Below are 13,446 nucleotides of genomic sequence, written 5' to 3'. Positions count from 1 at the left end.
GCCTAGTCACTACAGATGTCAGCAGTGCAGGGATGTGAATGAATGGCTGAGGACTGTGTTTCAACCTGGAGGAGAATATCTGTCAAAGGCTACCTACAGGACCACCACTTAGGGAAAACCCAGTATTTCATTCCAAGACCCATGCATGTGGGAGAGTGAGTAAAACCATGGAGTACATGCACTTTTGCCAAGCATCACAGATGCACAGTGATGACCAACCTGCCTCAGCTTGAAGTAACCAGGCACTATCTTTGCCTTTTATCCTGGCAAGGGACACATTAAAAATCATCAAATTCTCTTAGTGTAGAACAATGATCTTACTGCAGGCTGTCATGTAATCTCTCCTGGTATCTGCCACAGCCATGAATAATAAGGCATAAAGAGGCCAGTGGAGGACATACCTTGATGGCAATAGGAGGAAGGCAGGGTCTAAAATAATAACTTAAAAAGAAATGAAAAGTAATTGGGACTACAGGGGCCACTTAAAGGCGTTAAGTGAAAGGTTTGTTAAAGTAATATCAGGATGATATAAAATACAAATTCAGAAGTTTCTTTGGCAATCTTTGAAGTATTCAGCTTTAGCAGCAATGAAAACCTTTGCATAGGGAAATAAGGAAAAGGCCTACTTAGCTGGTATCTGTTTCTGTACCCTAGGTTATACATTAGCATGCCCCATCCACCACTATTCCATTCACAAGTTTCCATGCAGCTGTGACTTGGCTATAAGGATAAATACATTGCCAAGTACTTCTGAAAGAAACAGCAATAGGATTTTGAGTTATTTGTTTGATTATCATGTATTTGTTGTTTCCGTGTTATCAATAGTTGAGCATCCAGCAAGTGATCCATATCCTCTCAGCAATTATTGGCCTATTAATAATATCTGTTATGCAAGTCATTAGCCAACAGTTGTAAAGTTTGGGATGGCAGCCATTCTTACAAGCAAATACATGTTTCTAACATTGCAAATTATATTAATTAATGATGAGAAGGGAGGTTACTGGGTAGCAACTCACTTGAAAATATTAGTATATATTAAATATTGAGAAGAGACTATCTCATAATTTGTTTTATCTGAAACTTAGTGTATATTAGCTTTGAGCAAGGGAATATCTTAATTTGTTTTAAATTAATTTAATAAAGTGAGATTTGGGGGACCATAGTGGTAATGCTTATGTCATCATTATTTTGTACATCTAGGAAAGATGTTTTTTATTATTATTTGTTTTTAATGATGTAAATAAACTCTGAATGTCTACAGGTGTTTTGCAGAATTGAAGGAAACCTGTAACTATGTACCCTGGAGCATATTGTGGAAGGAGTTACAACAGTACAGATTTTCATGGCCACTACTACAAGACATGTAATCACTCTTTTTTTCAGGAGTGAAAGTTGTGTTTGCATTTCAAAGTTAAGATAAAAACATTTAGGGAAGATGTATGACTCCACCAAGAGTGTGTTTTCACTTTGTTTTTCTCCGTGATTTTTAGGGAATGCAGCCAAGATCTGGAGTGTATCCACTTTGAGTAAGAGAGAGTGCCATCTTTCCTTATTGCAGATGATGTTGCCATATTCATCTTAAGTGACTATAATCTCTAGTGTGCATTGGAGTTTATCACTGATGAGTGTAAATTAGATAACTTGAAATTAAGCACCTTCTGAATAGAAGTCATGTTTCTATATTAGAAAAAACATGGGTTTCATGTAAGGGTGGAGCAGCTAACTCAGGTGGAACAGTTAAAGTGCTAGGATCTTGTTCATAGGCAAAGATAGAGGGGATCAGAAGACTGACCAGATGAAGAATAGCCTTGCCTCAACCATTGTGCTGAGCTGTGGTAATGAAGTGATAACTCAGTCATAAGATGAAGTCTTCAGTTTACTTATCAATCTATGTCAATATTCTGAGCTACAGTTATGAGCTTTGGGTAGTGACTTAGAGGATGAGATCACAGAAGTAATGTGCAAAAACTATGCCCCTTCAAAAGGAAGCTGTCCTTTAGAGGGCTGCCAGCTGTGACTTCCATAAGTAAGTGTGGAGCTCAACATTTTTGGAGGACCTTGGAGTACTAACACTGTTCCTGTCTACTGGGAGGTGTCAGTTGTGGTGGTTTGGCTATCTTTTGAGATGAGTGGGATATGTGCCAAGCATGTGCTATTGGGTGGAGGCACTAGTACATGCCCAGGACATGTTGGACAATTTATATCTCTTGAGTTCACATGGGTATGCCTCATACTCCAACAAAATGATCTGAAAACTGCTGCTGAGCATACCTCTCAACTGTCCAGATTTTTGCAAAATGCCCAGATTCTTGCCTCATATTTTTGGACTGTTCATCATAACATTTGCGGTTTTCTGGAAATTCATTGAGGATTGAAGTCACTAAGTAATGACACACATTTGAATTTCAGACTTCATATCCTTCAGAAAATGCATGTCAGTGTAAAACCTGTTAGGCTAACAACTTTCCAAGTTTATAACAGCAATATTAAAAACCTGTCCCTATTTTTGGAACTTTGTCCCCCTGTAATTTTTGCTTTTATCCTGATTTCTTGCGTTAGGAGGTTGAGAGGTATGATGCTGAGATTAGGGAAGTCTAATGGGCTTGCCTTAGTTGAAGGTTGGGCGTCGGGCTGGCAACTCGACACCATAAAAAAAACAACTGCCAATCATTAGCGGACTGGAGTTCTGCTGTGGCGACCCCTAACCGGGAAAAGCCGAAAGACAAAGAAGAAGTTACTACCGTTGAAACTATCATTTGTACAAGTGGTTTAGAAAATGGAATAATGTTTTTAAAAAATTAAGAATCAGGGAGATAAGTGTAGTAACAGTACTTTGCAAACAGTGGGAGAAAGTATATCTTTCCTTACTTTGTTGACCACATTAACAATACCATTAAATCAGTTAACAAAAAAATCGGTACTCTCTACAGAATTAAACCCTTTCTTACCCCATCTGCTAGAAAAACTGTGGCCCAGAGCCACCTGATCTCCACCCTTTTCTATGCCTCTGCTATATATACAAACTTGTCTAAAAACAACATCACCAAACTTTCTACCTGCTACAATAGTATTACTAGATTCATTACTGCTACCCCTTTTAGAACCCACCACTGTATTAACCTCAAGCAACTAGATTGGTTAGAACTCTACAATCACTTACGCTATCAACAATTAATTATCATTCATAAGACCCTTTTTTACCCAGATGCTACCCCTAGCCTTACAAAACTGATTTCACCTTATAAAAACCTAGCCACACTAAGATCAGCTAATAAACTCCTCGTAGCCTTAACCAAATCAAAGAATAAAGCTGGGGACTCATTATTTTCAAATGCTGTCGGGAAAATCTGGAATCAACTACCTCAGGAAATAGCAAACCTAGACTCTACATCCCTTTTCAAAAGACATATCAAAGAACATCTCAAAACTCAATGGCTATGTCCTTGTACTAATCCTGACTGAAATTATTCCTTAACTACTCCCAACTTCCCCCCTTTATTTTTTCCCAACTTTCCCACTATAAAACTAATTTTTACTGTAGATAGATTTAACTTTGAGATTGTCTTAAACATTTTTTTTTTCTCTTTTTCTCTAGCACATCTTGAATTTTGTTTAGTATCTAACTGTAGAATGTTGCTTACCTTGTGATTTATATTGCTAACCAACTATTTTTCTGAAAGATTATGGTTCTGCTTTTTTGGTTTATTTGTGTTTTCGCTAAATTCATACAAATGTCCACCTTTGTACTTATTGTATGATGCTTATTATGATTTATTGTTAATTATTGTTTTACTTCTTGTAATTGGAGCTTTTCTCCCCGGGCCTCTACTGAAAACGGATAATTGTCCAGCTTGACTAGCCCGGTCACCAAATGTAAAATAAAAAAAAAAAAAAATAAATAAATAAATTTGTTTTTTTATCACATCAATCTTCTGTTTTTGGCATAGTATTTATGGAAGGCACACACAGTCCTAAAATTAGGATTATAGTGTTTGTAACAAATGCCCTTCTCAAGAAAGTTTGTCAAAACCTATGGCTGAAAATGGAACCCTACTAATTAAAGAAAAAAGTAGACCATAATTACACATAAAAATATGCAAAGTAAGGAAATGGGAAATATTAATTGGAACTTGCTTGGCATGTCAAGGCCAGAATAGAAAAAAGAATGATTGATGGGACTGAAAACGGATAATGCAAAACTTTCATACTCTAGGGGTAATGTCTAACATGATGATTCTATAGTATCTTAAAAGAATGTCCAAGAAAGCAAGCCTCAACCCTAGCTGATTAATTTGCAGACCTCATAGACTGATCTCTGATTTGTGACATATTTTATTTAACTGCAATGAAGCCTGGATCAAGAATAATTCAGTTTACTGAAGAAAAGTCCTTTGATTAAGCAACAGTTGATCACTGAGTCTTCCGCTCAGAGACCATTACATTTGGAAATGGAACTGCAACTGTGACATTACCCGATTCTGTCAAAACTACATTATACTAATTGTCATCTGTTCTTTGTTTGCTATTGCTTAGTAAGACACTATAGTTTTACTATATTAGAATATTATACTGTTGTGTCTTGGATTTTTTGTAAATACCCCAACTTGATGTGCTTTCACCATTATGCATATTTACTATGTCTATATGTCTTTTCAAATGTCTGAAATTTCACATTATTTGTAAATTAATATGGAGCATTATGCATAGGCCACTATTGAAAACAGACAATGTTAACACTGTTTCCCATAATATATATATATATATATATATATATATATATATATATATATATATATGAATTCCATGTGTTTGATCATGCATTTATTAGAACAAAAATGTTTTGTTAGGAGGGTTGTATTGTCGTACTGCTGCTTCATTGCAAGATACTGGATGCTTTGTGAATGGGATAGATATACAGCAGGGAGAGGGATTTTGCCCTTTCTGCATTATTTTGCAGTCTTGGGGTATGGGGTGCAGGGGATTGTTTTTCTTTTTCTGTAGTTTTGCATACACTGAAGATTATGCTTGGCACATACTGAGTATCAACTGTTTGGGGTTGATGAATTGTATCCCAATGTAGTGGGCTGGCAATCTGCTGACATATAACCATATATATATATATATATATATATATATATATATATATATATATATATATATATAGACACACACACACACACACACACACACACACACACACACACACACACACACACACACACACACACATTATGTATACATTGCTCCAGTTAAGTTGTTGTTGACTCATTTCTCTCAAAGCGTGAACCATCAAAACACATGGTATTGGATATTTATACTAAAATTGTTTTCACCTGAAAGAGACACTTTGAGCCATGTACATCAGTAGTACCATAAGGTGAAGTGACTTTGGAACAGGCATTTTAATAAGGAGAAAAGTCAAAGGAGCAAGAGCCCAACTAATAACCACACCAGAAATGTGGAAGAAACAGCAAAAGTCTAGATAAAACTCCACAGATTTATTATAAGCAGTTAAGTGCTTTCTTCCCCAAGTGGGACTTCAGAACTGTCATTTATTTATTTATTTTTATTTTACATTTGTTAACCGGGCTAGTCCAACTGGATACATGTCCATTTTCAGTGGAGGCCCGAGGAGAAAAGCTCCGCTAACTACTACTTAACAAGTTAAAAAAAAAAAATAATAATAATAATATACAGAATTATGCAATAAAAAGAAAACATTTGCTTTAAATTTCTTCCAGAATGTATAGACACAAGAGTACAATATGAGACTTAGCAGGTGAATAAGATTAGATATTTTACTTAGTTACAGTATTACTACATTATACTTGAGAAGCAAAATTAGATTTATGTCTTTTAATAGAGAGAGAGATATGAATAATTAAGAAGTGTAAGGTGTGGTATACTAGAGTTAGGAGGAGAAGGAGAGGGAGGTCAGAAGAAAGGAAGGAGGGAAAAAAGAAAGAAGTTAGCCAGGGTTATGGCAAGAGCATAGCCAGTGGTTGGTTAGGAAGATTTTGAGTTTGTTTTTAAATAGTGGAATTGAGGTCAGGGATGTGAGGTCTGGTGGTAGTTGATTCCAAATTTTGCCAACTGAGTTGGAAAATGTGGAGTCACCTGCTATGTTATTTGATAGAGAAGTTTGAATCAGTATTTTGTTAGAGGAGCGAAGGTTCTTCAAATTGGTATAGGGTTTTATAAGGGTGGAGAGCATTGGTGTGTTCTCTAGGTGATGAAGGGCTTTGTGGGCAATTGTAAGTTGATAGTATTGTATTAGGTGGGGTAGTTCCAGCCAACCAAGTTTTGTGAGATTCAAGCAATGGTGAGTCCTATATGGAGAGGCTGTAGCAAATCTGGCAATGTTGTTGTATGATGTGGCTAGTTTATTGAGATTAAACTTAGAAAGATTAGTGTATATGGGGGAAGCATATAATAGGGTAGAGATTAAGTGGGTTCTGGCTATATTAGATCTGGCTTCAGGAGTTAAGCAAGATTTGATTCTATAGAGAGAACCTAGTTTTCTGTTAGTTGTTTTTATTGTTGAGTTAATATGAAAGTCAAATTTTAGTTGGTTGTCAATAGTAATACCCAAGAGTTTGGTTGTTTGGTCTGGAGTGATGAGTGTGCCATTATTGGATGTGAGTGTGAAATCCATTGAGGGAGACAGGTGTGTGGGTGGAAAGATGAGAAGTTTAGTTTTCTTGGGGTTGAGGAGGAGACAATGATTAGCGAACCATTGCTCTGTGGTGCTGAAGGTTTTTTGTGTGAGGGAGTGAAGTTCAGTCTGAGTTGAGGCAGAGCAAATGATGGTAGTGTCATCTGCATATTGAATACAGGTAGATAGGGGTGTGGATAGATGAAGGTCATTTATAAAAATGGAAAACAGAAGAGGACCTAAGATGGAGCCCTGAGGGACTCCTATAGAGGTGGGGAGAAGATCAGAGAAATGGTTGTCCCAGAGAACTGCCTGTTTGCGATTTTCGAGATAGGATGTGAACCAGCTTAATGCAAGATTGTCCAGAGAGAGGGATTTTAAACGATGTAAGAGGAGTTGGTGATTAACCATGTCAAAGGCTTTTGACAGGTCAACAAAGAATGCTGAAGAGGGAGTATTATTGTTGCGATTTTTGTTTATAGAGTCTATGAAGGATAGTAAGGCTGTGGTAGTACAGTGGCATGGTCGAAAGCCATGTTGGCAGTTAGCTAGGAGATTGAAGTTTAGTAGGTGGTTAAGTAACTGTTTGTGGATGCATTTCTCCATTATTTTTGCAAGAGGGGATAGTAAAGCTATGGGGCGGAAGTTAGAATACTCCGTAGAGTCACCTCCTTTGAAAAGGGGGATAATATATGAGATTTTCCATACTGAGGGGATAGTACTTTCCTTTAAGGTCCTATTAATCAATACAGAGATGGGGTAGGCTATTGCTTTTGCACTTAGTTGGAGGTATTCTGCAGGTAGTTTGTCAGCTGAGGGGGTTGTTGGTTTAAGTTTTTGAAGTATTATTAAAAATAATAAGTCATTATTAAAACACAAACCAGAACCAGAAAACTGGCTCACTATATCCACTGATGAAAACTTGAGGATGTTGTTGGGTGACAGGCCATAGGAAAAACAAATGTTTCAAGAATCTATTAGAAAGAAAAGCCAGAAATTTGAGTAAGCACAGTATTAGTGGTATGTTTAAATGTGGGTATTGTAGGCAGTGCCAGCTTATATTAGTGGGTGATGCCTGTTATATTAAAGGGTACAAATTTAAAGTAAAAGGGCATTTCAACTGTGAGTCTAGTTGGATAGTTTATATTGCCTGTTGTGATTCTTGTCCTTCCTTTTATATAGGGAAAACCTCCAGAAAACTAAAGGAGAGAATTTATGAACATGACCTGGAGTGTTTTAGTTTAAGCAGTAGGTTCTATATACACAATCTCAAGGGTTTTATTGTTTTATTAAACTGACTTGTTTATTGAATGTCACATGTTTAGTTTGAAATGCATTTAAATGGTTTCTGTTTTAATAATGGCAGTTTTGAAGATGTCCCACTTGGGAACAAAAGGGCTTAAATGTGTATAATAAATCTGTGGAGTTTTATACGGACTTTTGCTGTTTGTTCCACATTTCTGGTGTGATTTTAAAAAGGAGACTTTGAGTATAATCTGCCTAGGATATATTACAGTGCTGTATCCTTCATTTGTAATGTGTGGAGTATAGGAGGTAGCTGCTTCAGTGCAAAACAAAAGTTTCTGTTTTGAAGGATTTTGATTTCTGAGTAATTCAAGTTCAATATGGTTTAAGAACTGTCTTTCTGTCAGCTGTACTTCAGCCCCCTGAACTGTAGCATTATGTACAGTTGGTATGTGTAACAAACCTGAATGCTATAGCTAAGTGATTCTGCACAAGAAAAGACAGTTAGTAGCTAAGAAAACATGCTACAGTACAGTATGTTACTTTCATTCTGATGTAGCAGATGGCTTCAACAGTACTATCATATGACTCATAAACTCACTGTTCTCAGTACCTAGAACTGGTGCAAGCTGACAGTCATACCCGTGGATAACTCCAGGCATCAGCTAAGCAATCTCGTAATGTGACTCCCTGTCACAAGTTAAGCACAGAGCTAAAACCTCTTTACTGCTTCCATCTATGTAGAATAGCTAGACATAAGTATACAGTACTATTAGTAAAAGGACAACCATTACAGATTGCAAATCACCCAAATGCAGCACAGCAAGCCGACAGAGCTCAGGAACAGCGTTACCAAAAAATATATAACTTCAGTCACCATAAAACGCTGTTTCTTGACGGCACCAAACACAGTTCTGTAAGCTTCACAAATAGCAAAAGTAGAACAGATTGTAGGTATTCCTAGTGCAGTAACTCCAGCGAGACTTCACGTTCGTAAAAAGTACTTTATTCAGAATAAAACTAAAGTTTGTCAACAGATTGTCAACCTCTAATTGTAATTATTGTCTAATCTGGAAAGCTTTTAGTCAGTTATTGGGACAACTATCCACAGGGAAAGATATACTTCTAACCATCTGCCATACTAGACAGCACAGTATAGAGTTGAAGAGTTTTTACATTACTTTAAAGTATAATCCCTTCTTTTCACACTCCGCACAGTGTTCTTGTTATGTTTGAAACTAAAGACTATACCTGTAATGTTTAAACTGCAGACACCAGTTCATTGCTAAGTGATATTACCTTTTATAAGATCTCTTCAATTACATCAAAAAAGACTATTTCAATACATTTTAGAAGAGTTCTCAAACTTCACGCTAAGTCCTGTCTTATACTTTTTATCTAAACTATTAAACAGCTGCTAGAATATTTGCATCAAGGATCTCAAACTCACAGCCCTTAGACTATAAGCAGCCCTCACGCCAGCATAATTATACATGAGGAAAGTAACTCAATGATGTTTCTAGATTCAGTGCCTGCATTTCTTTTTGTCTTGGAGACTATGGCCCTTGCCAGAGTTTGCTAGTCCTCATTAGTTCATGGCTGAGAGATGAAAGCTAACAGCCATATGGTTATTTGAATTTGAGACACTTGATTATTTACATGAACCAACATGTCTAAAATCTAGCATTGGTTCTGGTCATAGCAAAGCTTTAAAACTATCCGTATGTCAGGGGCCAGGCACTTTCATAGGAAGAAAAATAAGAATCATTTGGTAATTGCTATGCCTGGATTTCTGTAAAGCCTTTGACTCATTTAGAATCTGTGTCTTTATTCATCTCATACAAATAAGAGTACATGTTAAGTACACCGACTCATTCACTAATTACCTCTGCAGTAGAAAACAGTGCTAAATAGCAGTGTGCACTTTCCTCTACTACTGATGTTCATCTTTTGACATAATAAAAATGTTTCTTCTAGCATGTTTTCTCTTCTCAAAATTTGCTAGTTTTTAAGTCTGTAAGCAGATAATTCCACCCCCTGTATTATTTGAACATCTGATGCTGTCCCATGAGTGCGAGCACACACATGCACATGCGCAAACACACGCACGCGCACACACACACACACACACACACACACACACACACACACACACACACACACACACACACATCTGCAGGTGTACACACAGTTATGTACATACTTCTACACATGCACAAACACACACACACAGGCACGCACACATACTCAAATGTGCATGCACACACTCATCCTCACATAGGTTCACATTATATGTAAAAGTCTAATAGTGTGAATCTTGAAACAGCAAGAAATTAAGTGTGATTTGGGGGAAATGCTAACCTCAAAATTGCTGTATCTTTGAAAAGTTCTCCTTCTATGAGCTATAGCTATCATGTAATAAGTATATATATAAGTTGCAGGAGTGTGGGGGATAAAGGGTGTTTAGCCCCTGCAGGGAAAAAACACACTTTTTGTCTGTAACTGAGTTTTGCATTTCACTATTATAGCTGTACAATGGCATTTCATTTGTGGGAGTTTTAGCACTCACATTGACTACAGATTGAGACACACCCACACATATAAAGCACTGACATCTCATCAGCAACAATTCAGGGACTACAATTTCTAAATCTAATTCACAAATTCATAGTTATCTTGTACATCTCCTTAGGTGTTTTTACCTTAGAAGAGGGCCTTGGCATTGAAAACCTTCTGTTTACCTTAGATCATAATTTGAAATTTGGCCTATATTTTCAGAACTCCTGGAAACCTATATCAAGTAGAACATTGTCTTACCCTACAGGCTAGGCTGCCCCATGTTCTGATTGCTTTCCATTAACTGCTGGTTTATGGCCACATCCTTCTTAAAAATTCTTCTTATGGCACCTTTAATAAACTTTAAATGGAGCATGTGATTTCTTCATTGCCCATTTGTGTGAATCCCTATGTTTAAAAGTTTTGGGATCAAAGGATATCAGCTTGAAAGGGTTCTTTGTGAAAGTATAGATTTTTCCACTTAACTTGAAAGCAAGTTGTGCAAGCAATGAACAGTACAGACAGTGGATTTTCTGACTTCAACATGGTTGTGGAACTGTGAAGTCTGTGAGAAGTGAGGATGCAGAGAGAGGAAGTGGATGTAACTCCCTTTTAGAAAGGCTGGTTGTAATGTTTTATGTTTTGGTCTTATGTATAATGTTTTAACACGTGTAACTGATAATTGTACCACTTCTACTTCTCCTACTTTAACTTTGTTCCCCCCTTTCTATTCCAATTTATGTAACTGTAAATATATTTGGTTTGTTAGATGCATGTACTGTTTGTCAGATTGTCTGTGCTTACTCATAAATGTAAACCATTATTTGTCTATTGTACATTGTTATGTTACATTATGATGTAATCTGAGCTGAGCTTGTAATTGATCATTGCTTGATTGGTGTTCTACCCCTGTAAACAAATTAATAATAAATAAATAAATGTGCATTATGCATCTGTTTTAGTGTTCACGTTCATGTCTTCACTGTAGAAGAGTTTCACAGGTGGAACCTTTTGCTTCTTTTGTTTGGAGTATAAAACGGTTAAGGATTTAGGATTTAGTTTGTGAAATGAATCAAGTTTTTAAAGAACCTATCAAAAACTGCAAAATTGTTGTTGATTTTCCTTGTAACATCCAGTATAGTATTCCTCTGAAATTCATAAACTGGTCAGCTGTTCAACGTAATGTTCAGCTTTTACAGCTCAGATTAGTGAATAAACTCTTTAATGGAAACTGCTCCCCTTGCCACAAGTCACAAATTATTGAAAGACTATCTACAAGCATACCTCTTAGATATCCCTGATACTGCCTGTTTTTGTTCTGCCTTTTGATTTGCATGATAAATCACTAAGGATTGCAGTCAGTCAGATATTACTAGACATTACATTTTCATACTTTTTATTGGCTGAAAATGCATTTTAATGCAAACGTGGCTGTTCTGTTGACTTTTTAACTGATTTAGAGTAATATTAAACATTGTCCTTGGTCTGGGGATTTGCCTCTGCTCCCAACTTTATTTTTGGCCTTGCTACATTTCTTGAGCAAAGAAGTTGAGAGACATGCCTACAAGATCCTTAAGTCAGGCAGTTAGCACAGAGCATTAAAACTCCAAGCCATCAGCAAGGTACTTTTGCAAATCAGGGTACAATATTTAATTCTTTCAACTGACATTTACCCCCTCTGTGACTTTGAGCAAGTCTCCTAACCTGACAGTGTTTCTGGGTCACTCTTAGAAAGGAACAATTGTCTGTAATGGGATTATCCAATTAAGAAATGAAAAAAGAAAAGACTCTCTTACGGCCATTCATGGTAACTCCATAGGTCTAATAACAGTGTGGTGATGCAATTTACTCTTTTCATATTGTGAAAAGAATGGATAAGGTACCACACAGCATAAAAAATGTAAGCTACTTTCCCAGTTTAGTTTCTCCATAAAGACTCATGTTCAAAGATTAACATTTTGTAGATGAAATAACATGTGGATATTGGTCTATCTTACACACACACATAATATATTTTCAACAGGACCTGGCTGTTGAAATGTGTGATGTTTTGTCCCATTCAAGCTTATAGTGCTTGAAAGGCAAACCTCACATGACACTTTTGTTTTCCTCTTAATAGGGTATTCATTGGTGTGAGTAAGCAGATTAAATGTAAGAAATTTATTTCAGCCTAACAAGACATGCAAAGAGCCGCATTTGCATTCAGCTGAAGAGTTTTTTTCCCATTTAATTTTCATTCTGAATCTCAGTTTCAGTCAGATGTGATTTAGATTGCCAGAAGTCAGAAGTGTAATTTCAATTAATCGACTTAGTGATTTAGTCTGCTAGAAGTCAGAACTGTAATTTCAATTAATTGACTGCTGTTAGACATTAATGGGTTAACGTGGCATACAGCCAGTGCACACAGCAGCAACTTGGAACTACTGGAAAAGATAGTCCCCTCAAGCTGGATTCCATCAAGGTCTCAGACCTAGAGTTTAGGGTTCTTGGCAATTTTCATGATGTGATGTATAGCCCCAGAGTGAATAGTAGCAGTCCTGAGACTTTACCTGCTTATCTCACTGTAGAAACAGTTGGGGGTTAATTCTGCCTTCCTCTGAAGTAGTTCTGGAGATATATTTTGAAAGACAAGTGGCTAAGAAATAATATCCAGAAGATGCTCTTCATAAGGATCACTGAAACCCACAGAGTAAGACTGTGATGAAAAATGGTTCAATAAATCTGTTTTTTTATTGCTTTAGTCCATCAAAGCAGACTTCATCAGGAAAAAAAAAAAGATTTTTAAACATTGAGTGGCTTTGTTCTCTGGTTTTGAATCATGAGTACAGCTGTTATCATTGCACTGTTTGTTTCAGTAGGCTTTAGATTAGTAATTTTGGTTGGTTTTTATCCTGCTGGTTCCACTTGTTTAGTTCCCAGGTGACCAAATATGGAACTTCTTGCAGCTCAGTTATTATAAGTGCTTAACTTTGTTTCTGTTCGTCAGCTCC

Source organism: Protopterus annectens, chromosome 11.part0 (assembly GCF_019279795.1).
Source record: "Protopterus annectens isolate FY-2018-M chromosome 11.part0, PAN1.0, whole genome shotgun sequence".
In the NCBI taxonomy this organism is placed as follows: Eukaryota; Metazoa; Chordata; order Ceratodontiformes; family Protopteridae; genus Protopterus; species Protopterus annectens.
The sequence above is the reverse complement of the archived record's forward strand: the minus strand, read 5'-3'. Positions refer to the sequence as shown.